Source organism: Psittacula echo (assembly GCF_963264785.1).
Source record: "Psittacula echo genome assembly, chromosome: Z".
Lineage (NCBI taxonomy): Eukaryota > Metazoa > Chordata > Aves > Psittaciformes > Psittacidae > Psittacula > Psittacula echo.
This window is the reverse complement of record NC_137742.1, coordinates 95,743,053-95,763,753: the sequence shown is the minus strand read 5'-3', so window position 1 is coordinate 95,763,753 and position 20,701 is coordinate 95,743,053.

Sequence of the window (20,701 nt, the reverse complement as noted above, 5' to 3'; positions counted from 1 at the left end):
CATTCCAAAAGAGCCTTTTCAGCTCAACTGCCTATCGAGCTGCCTATCAAACTGCTCTTCTCAGTCATTGAATATAGTGCCTTGGATCAACTGCTATGCATCTCCAGTGGGCCCCATCCTCTGCAACCACCACCAGCGCTACTTTTGCCCCCTTCCTTCCTCTCTCTCGGCAGGCTGGTATCCTGGTAGGGGAGATATGGACGGGATGGGGGAGTAGACTACAGTGCCTGAAGAACCTGGCAGGATCACTGGGCTCAAAGCATAGTGGTCAGTGTTTTGAAGCTCAGCTGGTTAGCAATGGTATTCCACAATAGTATGATACTGTTTAACATCTTCATCTGGAGCACGGGGCAGAATGCATCCCCCGTCAGTTTGTGACAAGAGCCAAACTGGAGGGAGAGCAAAGAATCCTGGAAGATAGGGCTGCAGGGCAGAGGGACCTCAACAAGGTGGATGGATGGGCTGACAAAGACCTTGTAAAAGCCACCAAAGGCAAGTGCAAAGTTTGCCCGCTCCTCCTTTCAATTGCAAGACTAGAAATGTAATCTCAATGTGTTCTACACATACTGTAAAAAAAAACTACACAAAATTTTCACTCCGAACCATGGAACACACCAAAACTCCTGTAACTGCCATGTAAGTCCCTGAGAGTTCTAGTAAGTGTTTCACTACTGCTCAGTAAAATATGGATACTGTTGACTTGTTATTCTGTTGATTTGTCTGACCTTGAGAATATTTGATCACCACCCATTCCCACAGTCTGTAAGAAATTTTCTTCCAATCTGTTTTGCGCTATAGAAGTTAAGAAGTTAAAGCTCAGGCTGGTTAATTAGATGCAAGAAAGAGTGAAACATAGAAATCTAAACTCAATATAATTCATTTCTGGAGACAAAGAGGTCAAGTGTGCATTACACTTGAGAGCTTATACAGTTTTCTGGGTATTTATTCAATACTATTAGTCCAAAGCTCCAATAGATAGGTAGCAACATTCCATTTCAATGACATGCTAGGAACTGCAAGTACTTCTGGAATTGCACCACAAATTACATGGGACAAAAGACAGTGTTAACACAAATAACTCTATCCCACAGTTGAAATTCCAAGTATATGCCAGTGTGAAAGCAAAGCTGAATAACAATATATGTTCTTCCCTTGGCTTCCAAGAGGAATTAAAAAAATAATCTAGATAAAAATATTTACCAGTCCTGACTAGCTGTTAGCCAGCACTTGAAATATCCCACTTTCAAACAATGAAGATGTACCACATTTAAACTAGACTTGGGGCCCCATTTCACACCACCTTCTTAGTTTTAAATGTTCAAAAAGAGGTCAAGACTCATACTTACAAGTGATAAAGAAAAGTCAGACTGATTCTGTTAGTCTTCAGCTGAATTCCAGTGTCCCATTCCATTAGGAAAGCAAAGAAGTGCAAAAATCTGACTCCAAGAAGCTACATACAATCATGTATTGACATGAACATTTTTCGCAGCAAATGTGGAATCTTTACAATGGCAGATGAATAATAAGATTATGTTTGTTCTTTCCTCTTGTATATAGATGTTCTCTATACTTGTGATTGTGCATATTTTACTGCATCACCCTGTTACGAGTATGGGGCTGTTCTGAAAAAGATGCATCTGCTGCTTTTAGCCATGAATTATTGCAACACCCAAGCTTTTTCTTCAGATTTCTGAACCACAGAAGAGCATTTTCACAGTTGCATCTTTCCTTGTAATGTTTTGATATACAGCCACTTATTTCATTGCCATGTTGCCAATTCCTATTTCTCTTAGGACGAAATGTGAGGATGTTTTTGTGGGAATCAATTATATTAGCTAAATTTTTTATTTTTCTCCAGAAGACAAAAGAAGTAATGTGGGTGGTTTTGTGAATGTTATTAATGTTAACACCATTTTTCTTATGAAGTTCTTTTGTTGCAGAGAAGTTGAGTGATCTTGCCTTAAATATAGAGACAATGCAGAAATCCGATGGTTTACTCAAACCTGTAATAGTATACACTAGCTGGCAAGGAGGTTTACAGAGTGTCAGTAACAAAGGGCAGCAACATGGAGCTTCAGGAGATCTGAATCTGGAACATTTCAAGCTGACATTTCATTTGTTTGTATAAATCACCGTGGAGGATGGTTGAGCTCTCAAGTTAAAGCAACACTTAGATTATCACATTCTGGAATCATAAGTAAGAGTAATCAAATTGTCTAAATAACGTGAAGCAGCCTTATTTGGTGCTCTCCTAAAGTAATTACAGTGCCTAGCTGGTAGTTTTCTCAATGTCGTAACCTCACAAGCAACACAAATACTTTTTTTTCCATAATAAAGGCATCCATGGAAGGATAATAATAATAATAGATATTTTGTAACAAAACTTATTTGCAGATATATTTATATGCTGTCTGTATTAACACCTTTTACTTTTTAGAAGATTGCCTACACAGAACAGATTGGATCAAACACTTAAACTCTGTGGAAATATCTGCTTGATGGTAATGTCTGCAGTACAGGAACCATTAAAAAGAGTTTTCAGAATATTTTATTTACACTTGGGCACATTCTCTGGGAATCTAACCCTGGGAGCCACTGAAAACCTTAGGAAAGAGGTAAAAAAGGAAACTCAACCTGTGCAGCTGCTCCACAGTCTCTAGGCAATGCAGTAGCTGGTCTAGAGAGAGTGGCAAAGATGACAGCCCAGATCTAAGCACTAAGACACAAAGATGTGATTATTGTCAGAATATTTTATCACTACCTCTTATCTTGCATAGACAAACCTACAGTTTGGGAAAATAAGAGGGCAGACAGCAGGAAAGATGAAACTACTTTTGCCTTATGGCAAAATTAACTTCAGTGAAAATGCATTTTTGTCAATGTGATACACAAAAAATAAGGAATAAATAGAAAGTTTGGGTTTTCACAGCTTGGCTGTAGATGAAACACACCTTGTACAGTCATGAAAGAATACTGGAATAAGTGCCACTGGGAAAATTAATCACACGAACAAGTGTTCATATAAGCACTGGAACTAGTGAACCCTGGGTTTTATAGATTTAAATTGTGTGCTTGGATTCTCTGGTGTTAAATACAGCAGAAGCTTTGCTTGAATGTTGGAAGCTCTGCCTGCTTCAGCCTTTCCCTCAGTGGTGGCATTACACAGCCGTCTCAACTACTCCTTCCCTGCATTTGTGACATCTTTGGAATTTGCTTGGGTTTAGAATCTTACTATTTATATCTATATAATTGGTTCAAGTTAGCCAACTATCCACCCAACAGAAGACAACCTTCTCCACCCCTGCGCCATACTCAGGGTGAAACATCGTGAGACTTGATTCCTTAACAAGCAAGACTAAAATATGCTCACAAGCATCTTCCCATTCTACCACAATTGAAAGGAGCTTCTATAAACTTCTGCCCAAGTAATGCATTATTCCCCTTCAAAATCTGCTTTAGCGTTCTTTTCTGTGATGCTGACAAAAAAACTGACAGCAATTAGTTTGCTAGTGTCCTGAGACCATTGTTTATCTCACAGACAAAAACTGCCTTATTTTTTCTTGTAGTTTTCAGTTTATCTGTCTGTTCACAGCCTTGTCTTAGTTGGATTTAGACTGCAAACCCAGATTACCCTTTTACCCCAGCTGTTTCTACTGAAAGAACAAAATCATCCATGTCTGTGAGCAAGAAACCACAATACAATATTAATAAAATGACAACTGAGTGGGGTACTTGTTAGAATCATACAGTACTCACCACACTGACTTGCTATCATTGATAAGGGACTGCCAGATGTTCTAATGCACTGAATGAGACATTATTCATATGACAAACAAATCAGATGGCTTTACCAGCCTGCCCAAATTCTAAGAGTGTTTATCCAAAGCAAACCACTGCTTAAAATTGGCAGACTCCTTATTTTTCATATTAATATGTGTACCAACTTGAGGGTTACAACTAAATTATTCTAGGCCTCCCTCTACAGATGGATTGATGATTGCACTTTGATTTATGGCTCATCACCAGGACATTATTCACTAAGGCATTTATATCGGTCAGCATGTGCATTTGACTTGACAGAATCATTATCCACATTATCATCAGAACTCGCACATGGACCTCTGCCTTTGCTCTGGAATTGATATTGGATTTGAAATCACTAAACACCATTCAATCCATTCACCCTCAGTGTTGTTACACTGCACTGCAGTCACATAGTATTTAATGCCCATCACATTCTTTTTTACATATCAAATCTATGAACAACATTAGCTTTTTATACCTGTTCTATGTTGCATGATATTAGAGATATTATATATGTGTTTTTGAGTCTCCAATGGTAAAAAAGAAAGTCCTGACATAATTAAGTTCAGCCACACTATTTGTAATGAATTTAACATTCGATTGCACCTGCAGGGCAAATTGTATTTTTGCATTATTTTATGCAGACCATCACACTCCAGGAACTCATAGAGTCAAATGTTTCCAAATCAGAACAAAAACATCATTTATGGAAACCAAATTTCTTACAATCCAAAACCCCTTGAGTTCTACTCTAGCCTGTGAGGCTTTGCCTTCCACACTCATAAACACTTCAAAGAGTTAAATACTGAAATGGAGGGGGAGCTGAGGAGGATGAAGGCTGTCCCTCTACTGCTACTTAGCAGATTGCCTTACTGCTTTAGGCCACAGGAAAGAACCAGGCATTATAAATAGGGTCCCATAAGCACCTATATTTCATGTCAAAGGATTTTGTCAGATAATCTGGTAAAGAAAATGTTCTCTTTAAGCAGTTAGCAGCAAAAAAAAATACTTCTTCCCCTTTCAGGCACTAGTCACATTCTGTTATCAAGTTATTCAGTGCTTAAACAGAAATATAAACACTCAGGAAAATCTGAGACATCATGTGAGAAATTACCTTCAGCTCAACAACGAATCTGAAGTGCTCGTTTGAACAACCAGAATGGTCACTTTTCTGTTGCTTTAGTCCTTCCTCCTGCTGCCTTTTCCAGGGATACACAAACCGAGGTGAGAGACAGCCAAGTTCATTATTTGTAACTCTGAATGTCACAAGATCATTTCCAAAATTCAGATTATCACATCATGATTTCATCTTCCAGAAGCTCATTTATTTCTGACTTGGTTTGCATTTCTGACCTGGTTTGCTATTTATGCAAAAAGATGAATGCTGTTACCTTAGCTGCCACTGCTTCTGTGTATCTGTGCGTAATACATATTTCAGCATTATCATAAGCCCTAGGATTATAAAGATTTTGTTTCGTGTGACAAGTTTTGCACCCATATAGTTTTATTTATTGTGCAAGTTAAGCTATACAGCAACCTAACTAACTATACATATATTTTCATGAAATAACCATGGCAACTGAACATATACCACACTAAACATATCCATCGTCTCCCACTAGATCTTCAATAGCTAACTCAAATGTCACCACCACATTTTCCATGTGCAAATAAACTATGTATCATGTTAGCGTGTATTCTTAAAGTTCTAAGATAGAGAAATGTAAAAGCTAGTTTCAAATTATAATCATATAGGTATCTAAACAGTCATTCTAGTATGCTTAAGAATCAGGACTTCATCATGGTAACAGCTCAGTGTCAAGTAAAGATACATGAAAACTACAGCGATGGGATTTATAGACTGTCTGTGCTGTTACGTAGTAGTTCAAACCAAAAATGTGAGACATGCTCTAGACCTACTATGAGGTGGTGTTTTCAGATGTTATAAAACATTAAAATGTGATATTTGTCAAACATTGTTTACTTCTCTTATCAAGAGAAATTACTAATTTAGATTTAGTATGTCTAACTCTTCTAACTATTTTACTAGTGACTGCTAAGAGATACCATCTGAAGCTATGAAAATTCGAAAGATGTGTTCGTCACAGAACATTTCAGCACCAACCTGCACCATCAACGCAAAACCTCTGCTTATTTTTGGAAAATTGTAATAATGGGAACTAATTGTTTTTTCTAAAAATGGTGATGCAAACAATCCTGACTATAACTGACCAGAATAACTCTTTTTGCTTTTATCTTTTTTTTGTGACATTCAAGATGGGCTCAGAAGCAAAACCCCTCATGATAAATATGATAAAAATTCCAATGATACCTTCATATGAACCTGTTTTTTACAAGTCTGAAAGGCTTTTTTCTTGCACAAGGTTATGCCATTATATCTGGCAAGACCAAAAGAGAATTGTTTTCCAGCAGGTTGAGCCATTAGGGTGAAAATCCCATCTTTTGAACAAGGCTGGTAATTAATCCTTTTCACTGTGTTGATTGCACAGGGTTATGAGATTTACTCATATTCAGTTTAGTTGCCTGACAGACACAAGAGGGAGAAATCTATGCAAATCAAACAGCATTTCTTCAGAAAAAAAAAAAATTAAAAACTAAACCACAATATTTTTGTTGCCTAGAGAGAGGTAGAAATCCAGAAAAGTTAATTTTAGGAATTAACAGGAAATTAAATGCCAGAATTGTCAAGTTAGTAGACCTTACTCCGCAGCTCAGCAGTTCACACTCTCAGGATATAGACTCAGGACCAGTTTCTATGACGGGGTGATCTGCTAAAGAGCTAGTATATGTGATAAAAATGGGGGAGTGGGAAAATCTGTCTTTTCACTTTTGTGTTTCAGCCTGAAGACTCTCTATTATCTTAACACTCTGTCAGTCACTGAGAAACAGCCAGCTAGGCTGGTTTGGTAATTAGCTGAAAAGACAAAGGCTAAAGGTCAATTAGCCTAGGAGGCAAAGGCTAATTGCACACTTGTCTTTGGGAGACCAGCTGGGAAAAGTAAGAACCAATGGGCAGTGAGAAGTGCTCCTCCAAAGTTTGAGAGGGATTTAGTGTAAGTAGGAGGAAGCAATGAATGAGAGTTATTCCTGGGTTTCTTTTTTCCTACTTGTAGAGTTAAGTTACACTGGGAGTTGAAAAAAGCATGACTCATCTTGAAGGATTATTTTAAAATGAGACAGATTCACAGCTCAAACCAATCTTGTGACAATTCCTTTCTCTGCCTGAGGAGACTGAACCCTGAATGCCTGAGGAGAGCTTCCACCTTCACAAAAGTGTTCTAATAAGTAGTTTTGCTAGTTTCAAGGATTATAATAGTTCCATTTTTTTTCATAAGCAATCAAACGTTTACTGGAGCAGAAACTCTAAACTGAGTATTTCACTTCTTAGGTGAGAACTCTTACTATATACTTGCAAACTTCATTCTCTGGATCCAGACAAACCCAAGTGGTCCATGCAAAGATACTTAAGGGAGAGTTAGCTAAAGCACCCTGCAGATGGGAAGCAGGTCCCAGAACTCTGCTTGTCCAATTATAGTGAAACTGATACAGTGAAACCATTTCAACAGAAGAGTTTAACAGTTCTGAGAGCCAATACCCTGTACAATCCAGTGGGTTAAGCAATAAACATTGGAGTGCCCTAAATGCTGATTTCTTGGATTCTTCCCTTAATCTAGACCTCAACATCTTTACCCAGCTGAATTTATTTGGCAGTCTCAGGTAGCCTCAAGCAGAACAATACTTAATTTTTCTAAGAATTTGCTATTCAAAGCCCTTAAAATTACATTGTCCTGCTGTATTCCATAGAACACCTTTTTGTAGCTTCTAAATCTTTACCTTGCTTGTCAGGCCTCAGACGTCAGCAGAATGGTGGAATTTCCACAAGAACACACTCTATTGACGATAACACTATCTGCATATCCAGGGAAGATACATTATCAGAGGAAGGTCTCTGCTTGGTTTTCTGATGTGGGTTTTTTGTTGTTTTTTATTTTTTTGTAAGGCTTCATCTGCATGGTTTTGCATCAAAACTGGGTCTCTCTCTGGGAATTATCAACACCATTCCTTTTCCTGTTAAGAAAGTAGAAGAAATTTTAATGAAGCATCTTGCTCACCAAGATTGTATGAACAGACTATATATGTTCTATACTGTATGAAGAACATATTATATATGTAGCTATTGTAGTTTAAAATCAATGACCTCCAGCATCTTCAGTTTTGCTGAAAGTTTTGATCAGTTCAACATTGTCACAATCATAGAATCGCAAAACGGTTAAGGTTAGAAGGGACTGCTTAAGTTAACAGTAAGGAAGAAATGTACTGTAAGACCTGCTAGGCTTCCACTTCCCTTCTTTTTCTGTATGATTAGCAAAGTTCAGTGCCTCTAAACTGGCATGAAGGTGTTTAATGTCAGAGCTTAATAATAGAGCATACATTAAAAATATAAATACAACATTTTTGCAGCTTAGAGAAAATATTTGCCCAAGACAAGTTAAAACTTTGTAGCCATATCATCTACTGTTTTGCTGGATATAAAATGACCCTTTAAAGCCTCCTGACATTCTCCTTGAAGCTGAGGATTGAGGCTATGACCTTTTCAAAGCCTTCCAAAGAGCTTCACAATCAACCAAGTCTTATAGAGAAAGTTTCACTAGAAGCCAAGACTTTTGATAAATATGGTCTCACAGTTACCCTCTCTCATGAAAAACAGGCAACATCAGTTCTTGCTATTTGAAGAAGAAACAGCTTCTGGTGCTGAATGAGTTCAGAAGACTTGTTTTGTAGTTTGAATCCAACCTCCAACACTGGAAATTTTTATTAAATGCAAGGGGGGAGGGAAATTACCATAACAGGTCCATGGAGGATGTGAACTGTCCACCCCTGGAGTTACTAAAACACTAGAAAAAACCTAAGCAACCTCTTCTGGTTAGACCCAGTTTTAGTGAGAGTTGGACTAGGTGACCTTGAGAGATCAGCTACCAGCTGAAGTTAGTTCGCATCCTTTTCCCTGTGCATTTGCAGTCTAAGGAAGTGAAAAGACTACTCGCAGCTATTGAGTTGCTCAGGATGACTGAACTTCAGTAAAGGAATCTGCCAAAAATTGGATAGGACAGGACAGGACTGGGTAGATCTGAAATGTGAAACTTGACACTACAGATGTCATCTGTCAAAAAGGAAGAGGTTTCAACCCAAGTGGAAAGAGAACAGGGTGATGTAGCTATTACTCTATTCTAGTACGGATATAGTAGAAATGCTATCAGCCTCCAGAGGAATGGGTAGCTTTGACTATATGCTGTCACTCCCAACGTGCCATCCTGTTTTGCCAGTACTGACAGAAATTTCTTAACTGATATTCACATAAGAACAGGAATAAACTGCTATCACACTGTAAGCAAAAGTGGACACAGGAAGGGGAGTCGAAATCTCTATATGATGAGTGTGTTGCAATGAAATTTACAGCCATCTGCTGGTCAAGTCCGTCCTAAAGACAGACATGAACTCATCTAATCTAAATATACAACAAATAGTTACATCTCAAGTGGTACTGCATCTTGTGGTTGTTGAATAAGGAAAGAAGTTACCACATGTTGCCAGTTAAACAAATGAAGAGTCATTCTCCTACATAGAGAGATTTGAACTTCCTCCTTCTGTTTATCATTAGTATTGGCTAAAGTATTGCTCCAAACTGGAGCCGTACAGTGAGAATCAGAACATTCTAAACAAGAGCTGCAGCAGGCCGCAAGCACCACATCTACAAAATAGCTTCAGTGCTTTAGATGGCATTCCTGTGGGCTATTTGCTTAAATATCAAAATAAACCACTCTCAAGAAGAAATGAAACAATCTATTTGGTAAAAGACAGCATTCAGTAAATAAAATTATGCAACAACACAGCAAATGATCTGGAAGATCATGAGATAAATATCATGTTCTCTTTCTGTTTATTTTCTCTCGCTTTCTGAGATCTCTTTTCCTCTCCCAAATAATTTTTTCTACTCTTTAGTATGCAGCAGACAAAGCCTTAGATCCCTAGGCTTTAACAGAGAAGCCACAGCCTCATTTTTCTATTAACAGTATAATTTTTGGTTTTGTCAGCCCTTCAGCCCTGAAGATACCAGGCCAGAGCCATTCAATTTTGCAAAGTCATTTGTGGCAGCACAGACCAGCCCACAAGGCACAGTGTGCGGTGCTTGCACGCTGAGGGCAACTCACGGCTATGCTGCTGTGGCTGCCAGTGGTGTCAGTGCCATTCCAGAATCCTTCTCTCTTATTCTCTACCATTTTGTCAATCAAAGCAGTCCATTCTGTGTCATGATACTGAGGCAAATCTGCCTGGTTTGTTAGAAACTGGGCCAGCAGTCATCTCAGCAACAATTCTTGTGCTAACATCCTAGAGAGGTTTCTCCTTCTAGCCTCAAGGATGGGTCGTCAGCTCTAACTCCTTTTCATCATGCAGAATATGTATCTGAAGTTTATCCCTCATCACTTTTTTCAATTCATACTTTTATCAATAGGACACTGTCATTAGTGGTACTACCTATCTGTATCCAAGTCTAATTTATCCAGGTAGGAAACATTTTCCAGATGGAAGTTGCTGGAATATGGCACATTATGGCTGCTTCTGGTAAATCCAGAGGTCTCTATATTGATGGTGGAAATAGATTACTACAGTGCTGCTCCCACTGACAGTAACAGCATAGACTCAGGATAATACACATTCACTCTTTTTATTGGCATTGCTAATTGTGAAAGGGAGGTGATTAAGCAGGCAGTTTTGCTCTCTACATTAGTTCAACCCTGAATAAATCTAGTGAGAGTGGCAAAGCAAGCACCAACTCACTCACATTGTAATAATTTCACAACCACTCTTTTCTAGAAAGAGAATCACGGCTATTCGGGGGAAGAAACAGTCATGGTAATTTTTGTTCCATGAAATGACTATGGCAAATTCAGCTACAAATTATCATTTTCACTCTGTGACTCACTATACCATTCTTCATGACAGCACCCTGCCCATTGCTCACAAAAACTTTGGAGATTGACCACTTCCACAACAGAAAAATACCTGTGATACAAACATCTCAGAGGTCTAACTAAAGAAAATCACTGAAAAAAGAGATCTAATATGAAAACATTTCTGTGAGGAAGGAATCTCTTCTATATGTTTCAAAAATACCCTTTCAAGAAAGATTATAAAATTGGACTGCTCCCATTACTTGTTCTAGTTGGGTAACTGTATATTACTTGTCTTAATAGGGTAAAACTTCAGAGACAAATAGAAGGAGTTCCACCAGAGGAAAAACATAGTGCTCAGTAGCACTGCATAAGGTCTAAGTGCAAAAGTGTTCAACCGCCCTCAGGCACATCCAATGGTGTTCAGTGTCTCACAGAGACTGAAAGAAAAAGACTACATTCAAGTTCTGAAGAAGGTTGTGTGGAACACTTACTCCCTGTTCCCAGTTCATGACCAGTGGAGACTAACAAGAATGACTTCGATTTAGGGAGGTTATGAATTCTGGGTATTTCAAGCAGTGGATTTCTTCCTACTAAACCAACCGTGAGATGAAAGAAATACTTTATTGCTTCTTTCCATAGGCTCTCACCACATTGCTTTGTCATCAGTTAGCAGCAGGGAGGTTCCCTGAGTGTTTTTCCTTCTCTCATAGCCAAAGATGGAAATGGTCTCATACCACAGCAAAGGCAGGGCTAGGAAGTTTGAAACATTCGCTGAGGTCTTTAGGACTGGTCTGACACTGGCAGGCTCACCCCTGAGACTTACTCAACTCGTTTGCTTTGTTCATATGATCACTGGAACCAGATTTAATTGGAGTAAAAATTCAAGAGGTTTTGAACCCAGTGCTCATTCATATTTTTTTTTTTTTTTTTTTAATTTTTTTTCTCCAGAGTTTGGTAGGATGAGAAGAAATTCTGTAAACCTGAGAGAGATGTGGCAGATTCAGTAAAAAAATATAAATTTATTTTTAAAATTACAAAAGTTGTATAAAAAAGGAGAGTGGTGCATAACTCTGAGCTACTGGCTATCACTGAAACCTGGGACACTGATCCCTAAGTCCCAGACACTCAGACTGCCACAAAGAGCAGAAACGCCTTCCTGCAGAGACTGACAGAGAGGATAGTGAACTTCCCTTCACCTAAGTTTCCCGTACCCCAAAGTAGCTCCTTTACAGATACATGCATATCTCTGTATTGCAGTCTGCACTTTAAGTATACCCTAAAGGCAAATTTAATCTCTTTGATTTAGCTTTCTCTCAATAATTTACTCACACACATCTTCACACAGCACATCCACTCACTCCCGCACATAAACAAACAAATGAAGGAATGAAAACTTATGAATTAATCAAGCTATTTCCCTGAAGACTCTGAAAGAAGAAAGCAGCAGAAATTGTAAATGATATTTCTATTTGGGAGGCAGCTGGATTTTATCACGATGGGACCATGAAAACATATAAATATCTGGGTTGAGAAGGCAGAAGACGAAATGAAATGGATGGAAACATTTGTGCTGTCAGTAAGATGAAAGAATAAAGTTTTGGGTGTTACAGAAAATGATTCTTTAAATTGGACCCATATCCGCAGCATCATATTTAATATCCTTTCCACTAACCTGCCCAGAAACTATTCCTGTCGCTCTCCAACTTGAACCTAAGCTTCTCTTTTCTACGGCAACAGTATTTCAATGCATAATAAATTTATTATACCTAACAGTTAACAAATGTGGCTGACTGACAGCAGCCAAAGATGAAGCTACTACTTGCCTTTCAATTGTTATTTGACAGCACTTTCCATTTGAACATTGATACAGCTATTCATTGAACAGTAAAATGGTTATATGTATTTTAATTATATGGCTTCAAATTGTATTTAAAAAAAAAAAAAAAAAACAAAACATTAATTTCTATTCTTTATGTGACCAATTTAGCCCCAGAATGAAGCTCCAGGCAGTTATTGCATTTAAGCACAATAGGATTGTGGTTCTTTCTTTAACTCAGACCTGTCCCATTTCATCAATATTCTCTAAATGGTTATTTTCTGCCCCCTACACTTTTAAATTACAGATACACAGTGAATGTTTAAAATGAAAGCAAACAGGAGACTGAAGCTGGTTTTCTAGTAAAGGATTTAAAGCATTTAAAATAATCTCAAATTATTTCCAGGAAATTAAACTAAAAAAAAACCAAAACAAAAAAAAACCAAACAAACAAACAAAAAAAACATTCCCTGAAATTTTTTCCAGACTGAAAAAATTCACAAAATATCTCAGAAAGACTGAGCTGGGGGGAACCGTTGGGGGAAAATCCCAAAGAATTATAGCAGTTTTGTACATGATGGTGAGTGAGAAATAGAATGTTTATGGCATATGTTTTGGAGCTGCAGAAAACATTTTTTTGACCAAGGCAAATACAGAGTTTTCTAGCAACAGAAACAGAGACTTCATCAGACAGGAACTTCATCAGAGAGAAACATACTCCTTTATAGTGAAGTAGGAGACATCATTGCAAAACTGGCATCCAGATGGGGTACAAATCTGAGTGAGCTTTCCAAAGGAGCCAATACTGTGATGTCCACCAGCCACCCACCGTCTGATGCAAAAATACATTTACAAATGCTGTATTCAGTTTCCGTCTGCAGGAAAAGAAACCCAAAAGCAAGCATTTGGAATTTATCACCATTTACAAAAAGACACCAAAATATTTAGTCTAAGATTGTATTAGTTACTTGTTTATTGTTAAACAAACAAAAGCCAAATCACCCTAATGGTTCCATTCATTTCATTCTGCTGCTACAAAACAGAATTAATACTGGGCTACATATCTGAGCAAAGGTTGGACTGCTTTGCAGCTGAATGTTCAGGAGTTTGCTTATGGAAATAAGGCAAAATGTAACAATCATGAGGTAAGTTCAAACCTTTAAAAAAGATAACACTCACTTATCTCTTTATTGTACGTGCCTCTCTTTATCTCTTCACAGTCCTTTCCCTCTGTGATCTGCAGAGGTGATCTTTTCACCCTGTTAAATCATCCTTATCAAGTCTCCTGAATGCAACAACCTCTTTGGCACATTACCTATCTTTTAGGATTTGTATTTAATATATTGTATTCTTCTTCCTTTTTTTAACTTCCTAGGAGGTTACTTCAGAGCTCAGAATTGTTGGATTACTGATTGATTTCACAATTACATTGTGCAAATACTTGTTTTCATCTGTGTGACTGTTGCAAAATGAATACAAAACATTTAAAAAGTAAAAAGAACGGGAAAAATAGTTTCTTTTTTTTTCTGACTCTCTCAAACACATGTATTTAGAGAGTTTATTTAATTATGCACACGTTATTTCAGATTGGAAAAAACTCCTAGGTATTTTTATGAAATGGAAGAGAATTCAGCATGTACCAGATTCATCATCAGATAAACAACCTTAAATCCTCTCTCTGTCCACCATTCATTTTGTTAGTGTGGTAGCATCAGTTTTGTACATTATCTCTGGAATTAAGGCTGTCTACCATGCCTCAGTAATAAGCTGTACTTCTATGAAGCATAAAAATGATGCTAAAAACTGTAATAGAGGAAGTGTACCCTCTTGAAAAGCAAACCCTCCCATGTGGCATTGTGGTTTTATATGTGTGGTTATCAGGAAAATATATCCCCATTTTCATTAGTTTCAGACTTTACAAGTCTGCTCTCCTCTTGATTTGATGCAGGTTTATATAAAAGAAAAATCTATCATCAGCCTGGGATTGGTATGGCAGAACTCCAGGAGTCGGGGTGTGTCCAGTGTGCTGTTACTCTCTGCCTCTGCCGCTGTTCATTATAAACAGAGCTAAGGAGAGATGCTGTGGTGGCAGGGAGTGAAGGTCAGTGTGACTTCCTCTGATGAATACAGGAATCAATACCTAGCTCCGTGAGATGAAAAGTTGGTTCTCTGCAAAAACAAGATTTCAGACTGCAACTAGTTACTCAAAATTGCTATTGAATATTTCCAGCAGCAATATTTTCTTGTTATTTTAAATATTTAATTGGTGATTTTAACCTCAAAACCATCAGTGTTTTCTATTTAGATTCTTACAGGGGTCAAAAATAGGTACTTGCTTTAAATAAAAAAAAAAAAAATCACATATTTGGGTAGAAAAAGAGGATGGATACTGGGAATAAAAAAACATATGGTTAACACTTGAATTATTTTTCTGTGTTAAATCTGTTCACTCCTACGGTCAAAATGGGTCCTCTACACCTGCTGATAAGATGGCCACAATTTTTGAGCCTAAAACAAGCACTCCAGAACACTACAGCTTTTTAGGCCTGTTTCCATGAACAAAACATACCTTGAGGGATTTGCTAGCTCTGAGGCAGCAGCTTTCATTCAGCAGAACACTAGTCCTGGCTGCCTTTCATCACCTACTCACCAGTGATAATACACAAATGTTTAGGAACTCTCCAAAATGATAAGTTATATGGTATAGCTTTAATTTGTTCTTCTACTCATTAGAGAGATTTTTCCCCTCATCACAGCCTCATAATGGCACCAGAATTAATGTGATACCCAACATCTGAGGACTTCATCTGACCCCATGTGTGCAATACAAAAGCAGGAGAGAGGCCAAAACTCACACACTGGAGCCATATGAACAGTCTCATTGACTTCAATAAATATACTGGTATGAAAATAAATACTAAGAATTTGGCTCAACACGTGGAATTTCCATCCCATATATTAGGTTTTCCTTTTCTTTGAAAATAAAAAAGCACTTTGGATTTCCTTAGTTTTATGATAATATAAGCAAAGGTTCAACAGCCCACTAGAAGAAATTAATTCTTTATCTTTACATCCATAATGCTACAACTGAAGCTTTTCTAATTCATAGATGGGCTTCCTATGTGATTAATTAATAGCACTAAGAAATGGAATTTTGGTATTTTTACCGTTTTTGTGTCATGTTCTACAGTGAACTGGAGGGTGGTAATATAGGAATAATTTAGAGATATATTAGCATAATAATTAGAAGCCTAGAAGTCTTTATAGTGTTTTTAATATTTATGCTTGATAAATATTGCTCTATTTGTCAGTTTATGCAGTATAAAGTGAAACTTAATGTAAGAAGGTTATTAGCATAAAATTAGCATAATGAGTAAAAAGCAAAACACAAAGGTAATCAAAAATAACAGAGGTTGTTTCCTTTTGCCTCTCTCAAAGGACATACTTTACACCCAAAAATCTGTGTTATGGAAAACAAATTGCATTTAAATTAATTATGAGGTTCTATTATAGCTGTGAAAAATGGATATCTTTAAACAGTTCTAACAGAAAGTGCTTTTTTGTCTCCTTCAAACTTCTTCCACACAGTCTAGCCACTCAAACAATGAGATCATTTCAGTCACACTGCTTAGGAAAAATGTATTTTTAAAAAAGGACAGTTGTTTGATGCGGCAAGACTGTTTAGCTCTCAGTTAGGGATGACATGAAAATGTTATTTGAAATCAAAGAGACAGACCACAGATTCACACCTTTAGACACTAACAAAAAATGGCAGATGTCAATAGGCAAATGATAGCATTACTTATACCAAAAGCTGTCTCAGCCAAATAATTACTTTTGGATTCATTAGGTGAATGTAACATCTGAAACCTGAAGTCACATGCTTCAAAGTTCATGCAACTCAATTCTGATACCAGATCTCTGAGACTTATTTTTGCTTACTTGCACAGCTTCCTAGTGATGTTCTTTTCAATCTCCTTCAACAACGGTTTCTGAAAGTTTGTCCCAAACTAGTGAAATCCATGGCTTTATAACTTCCTTTTTGAGACAAGGGCAATTGACCTAGCAGAGGTAAGACCTGACAGAGGTGAGAGAGATTGGAAGAACTCCAAACAATTCTTTAAGCTCCTCTGATATGATCTGCATCAGGTTTATGAGGGAAAAAGTTATGAGACTGTTTAAACGTGGCTAAAAGGTGTTTCAAAACTATTAAGCCATTGTTCCCCATGAATAAATGTAAGAAGCAGTTAAGATTATTTCAGGTAACAGAAGCTGAAACATCAGCAATCATCTATCTGGAATATACATCCATACTCAGAATTAAGGTCTGTGAATGGAAGAGCATCACTTGGATTGGTTTTGAGATTTGTTAAAAGAGGGGAGAAGCTGTGCACACAGACATCTTTAGGCCCACAGTTTTCAGTCTCCAAGGGATACAGGTTGCTTGAACTCACTCCAGCGTCACCCTCTTAGACAGCCCTGCCTATTGAATTAGAGACCAGGGAATAGTCCATGGGAATCACTACAGCAGCTCTGGGGTGTCTGGAGATCTCTCAAAGCATTCTGGCAATTTCTCCACTTTTTTAATGCCTAATGAACAATCCGATACAAACACATGCTTGTGTGTGGTTCTGTTCTGGGAACAGAGATGGGCACTCATAATGTGCACATGCAAAATACCACAAAATGCAGAGCAAGAAAGCCATCCGTGAACATTCAATGACTTCACCCCCTATATCACCTTCCACAACTCAACCCTCCCTGTTGCTTAAAAAGAGCAACTACAGCTGAGAAGCCAGCAGCCGCCTTTGACGCTGTCCTCCATCTCCAGCGATGAGAATACATGTATAACAAGGGGAATTTGCACACACAGAAATTTTTTTCTAACTGAAAAAAATCACAACATTCTTGACATTTCCTCTGAAGTTGATACAAAAAGTCCAGGTCCTAAAGTCACTCACAAAGCCAGGTCTCCTTGGCAACATATACAGTAGAACACAGTCTGATTATTGCTTTTTTTTTTAATACTATTCTTTTTATGGTGTCTCCTGTAGTATTAGTCCTCAGGAGGCAATTCTTGGTTTATGCTGAAAATTTATGATCCTTTTCACAACACTAGTTTTTGTAAAATGTACTAATTACCAGTGTAAGGACTTGTGGAAGAGATCTGGAAATAATAGAAATAAACCTTTTAACAGGCACAGTAGCCATGCAAACACAACAGATTCTAATAACAATTTTCATTTCTGTGGAAAAAATTATTAAGGCTTAAAAGTATGACAACAAAGAGGCATAAGAAGAGTACAAGGCGCTGTAGATGACAGGAGACAATGTATATGTGATCACAATTGCTCATTTAAAAAGAACTTTTATACTGGAATAATCTCAAAACCATCTCCTCATGAGAGATCTGTTTGCCTTTCACGGCATTTTCCTACTTCCTATTGCCCCAATTCAGCTATTTACCACTTCTGGTTTCTGTCATAGGCAAAATGTCAATAATGCCTAAATAGACACCAGTGAAAATATACATACACAGGACAAGAGATAAGCCTTCAAATTACCACCAAGGTCAGTGTTTAAAATAATGAGTGGTGGAATTAAAGCTCATAGCTCCACTTGTGTTGGTGGTGGACTTCCTGTTATGTCCAAAAAATTGTTCATTAAGATGATTAAAGTTCTGGGCCATCTCACACATTAATCAGTCTTCCTTCTGAGCAACTCAACAGTTATTGCTGAATAGACTCTGAAATAACCCATTAACTCAGCACAGGTTTGCCAGAAATTACAGGTGCTTTGAGATCACTCAGAATGAAAGATGACAAATAAATCAAAGGCATTGTCATCATCTGATGCTCCTAAAGTCTGCATTGAAGTTATTTTAATTATTAAGGGCTGGTGTCACAGCCGCCTGCATTGGAAGTTGGGACTACAATTTATATCAAAGACCAAAATGGGAGGTGAGTTGGCTGGTAAGGTGATGAATCTGACATTACAGCAGAGATCCTGGCAAGGGATCTCACAGACAGGTATTTATGGAGCTGTCCTTCAGCACAAAACAGAGAGTAATAAACCTGTTCAAGATATTTTCAAATCAAACCATTTATTCATCAAATATACACATACACACATGAAAATAGCTTAGCAAATTACACTGCACTGTGGAAGCAAGATTTGCGCCCCATGCATACAATATTTTTTGAGAATGATGCGCACCTCCTCATCACACAATAAGCCACAGAAGCTACTGAAAGAAAAATAAAACAGTCCACACTATATTTAAGTGTGTTTGGTGGTTTGTCAGTCACTTCATGGGACAGTGGGTCCTATACAGGCATGATCACATGAAAGAATTAGCTTTAAAATAGGCACTACCAGCAATTTGGCTACGGTAGCTTTGAATTTAGCATGAACTAGTCTCTTGATCATTTTTTTTTCAGTTTCTTTGGTGAAATCTGCAGCTAAAGGGAATTCTTTTCATCACAGCTGCCCTGCTAATAACGACAAGGTTCTCCAGCACAAAGCTGATTTGAATAGAGATGTACAAGCAATGCCACAATCCAGATGCCACCTCATGGTACAATTTCACAACAATTTAAGAAGCGCAGCGTTCAGTCACACCTGCGTGTGAGTTAACACCGGGAGGTCAGATCAAGTCCCCAAGTGCTCTCATATTGCGACTTTCCCACCATCTAGTGGCTGAAGAGTTACAAATGAAAACAACGCTCCTGTACCTCATGGATATTTATTTTAAATCATTTTTGTGTCTTAGTAAGGCTTCTTGGGTTTTAAGGAAAGGCTCAAACAAGGCCATTTTCTGCTTCAGCATCTAAGTTTTCATGTTAAAAAATTTCTTCCCCCTAATGCAACATTTATAGTGGACAGAACCACAGAATAAACCCCTAAAGTGCTTTCCTTTGCTGACAAATACTAAGAGCTTACCCCCAGTGGGGTAACAGCCTCAGGAACTTAAGAGATTTTAAATTAAGGAATCAGTACCTAAATCATTGCTGACTGTTATGCTCAAGAAAGACAGGCTAAACATCACAGCAGGTAGATTGTATTTAGAAATATCTGAGTTTGACAGGACTTCAGGAGATGTTGAGGAAGGTTTGAGAACATGTCACCATCTGCTGGGCCCTCCCCTGTTCTATTATAAACTCTGGGACAACACTTGGGACATGCAGCAGGATGCTGGAAGCTGTGGGGTTTATGGCATTAGAAGTTCAATCACTGCTCAGTACTTTGAGAAATGTGTTCTAGAGATGTCGTAAAGGAAGCTTTTAACTTACGGCAAATGCTCTCTCTACATGTATCCTCCAAATAATTGTCCTAAATCTTCTGTTCTGTGGCCTTATAAAAAGACTAGATATCAGCATGTCTGGTATTTACTGAGATTAATTTGGAGAGTATTTACAGAAAGTGATGAAAAATAAGACACCGATCTAGCTTTCTGGTTTTCTCGGGCAAACTTTTAAGAACAACACTTGAAATGTTCAGTCAGAATCTTTTCTGTGACAGATTTTTGCAGGAAAATCATGGGTTTTTTTCAAAAATATTTCAGTAGTTTGTAATGTAAGCAACAACCAGTGTGAGTAAATACCCCCTTTCTTTTGTATTTTCCAAGTAAACATCATCACACTACCAGCTCTCAGCTGCATCCTTGCAGTAGAAGAAGCAGTGTGAGGAAAACACATTTTTCATGGGTCATGTCATCTAGAAATGCTGATGATACCTAAGTGCTTACCCTAAGGAATGGCTGAAACTGCCTAAGAAGCCAGAGGAGTATTAGAAATAAATACATGCCCTCTGCTATATATATGTTAAGGAAAAAAAAAACAAATACCACCAAACCCACAACTTTAAAAGTTCTACAACTCAACTCTTCTTATAAGATAAAAAAATGTAATCACCTTAACAGTAAAAAACCAAAAGTTTTGCTAACCCTGTAGGGGTACATCTGCATCTTCTGTCTAAAGTATAACAGGGTAAAATTGTACAGTGCTGTTCAAACACATATCTCAGCAGTTTAGGAAAAACTCCATTTTAAGTATATTCCTCCACCTTCCACCAATACATATGTACTCTGGACATCATTTTCAAGTTC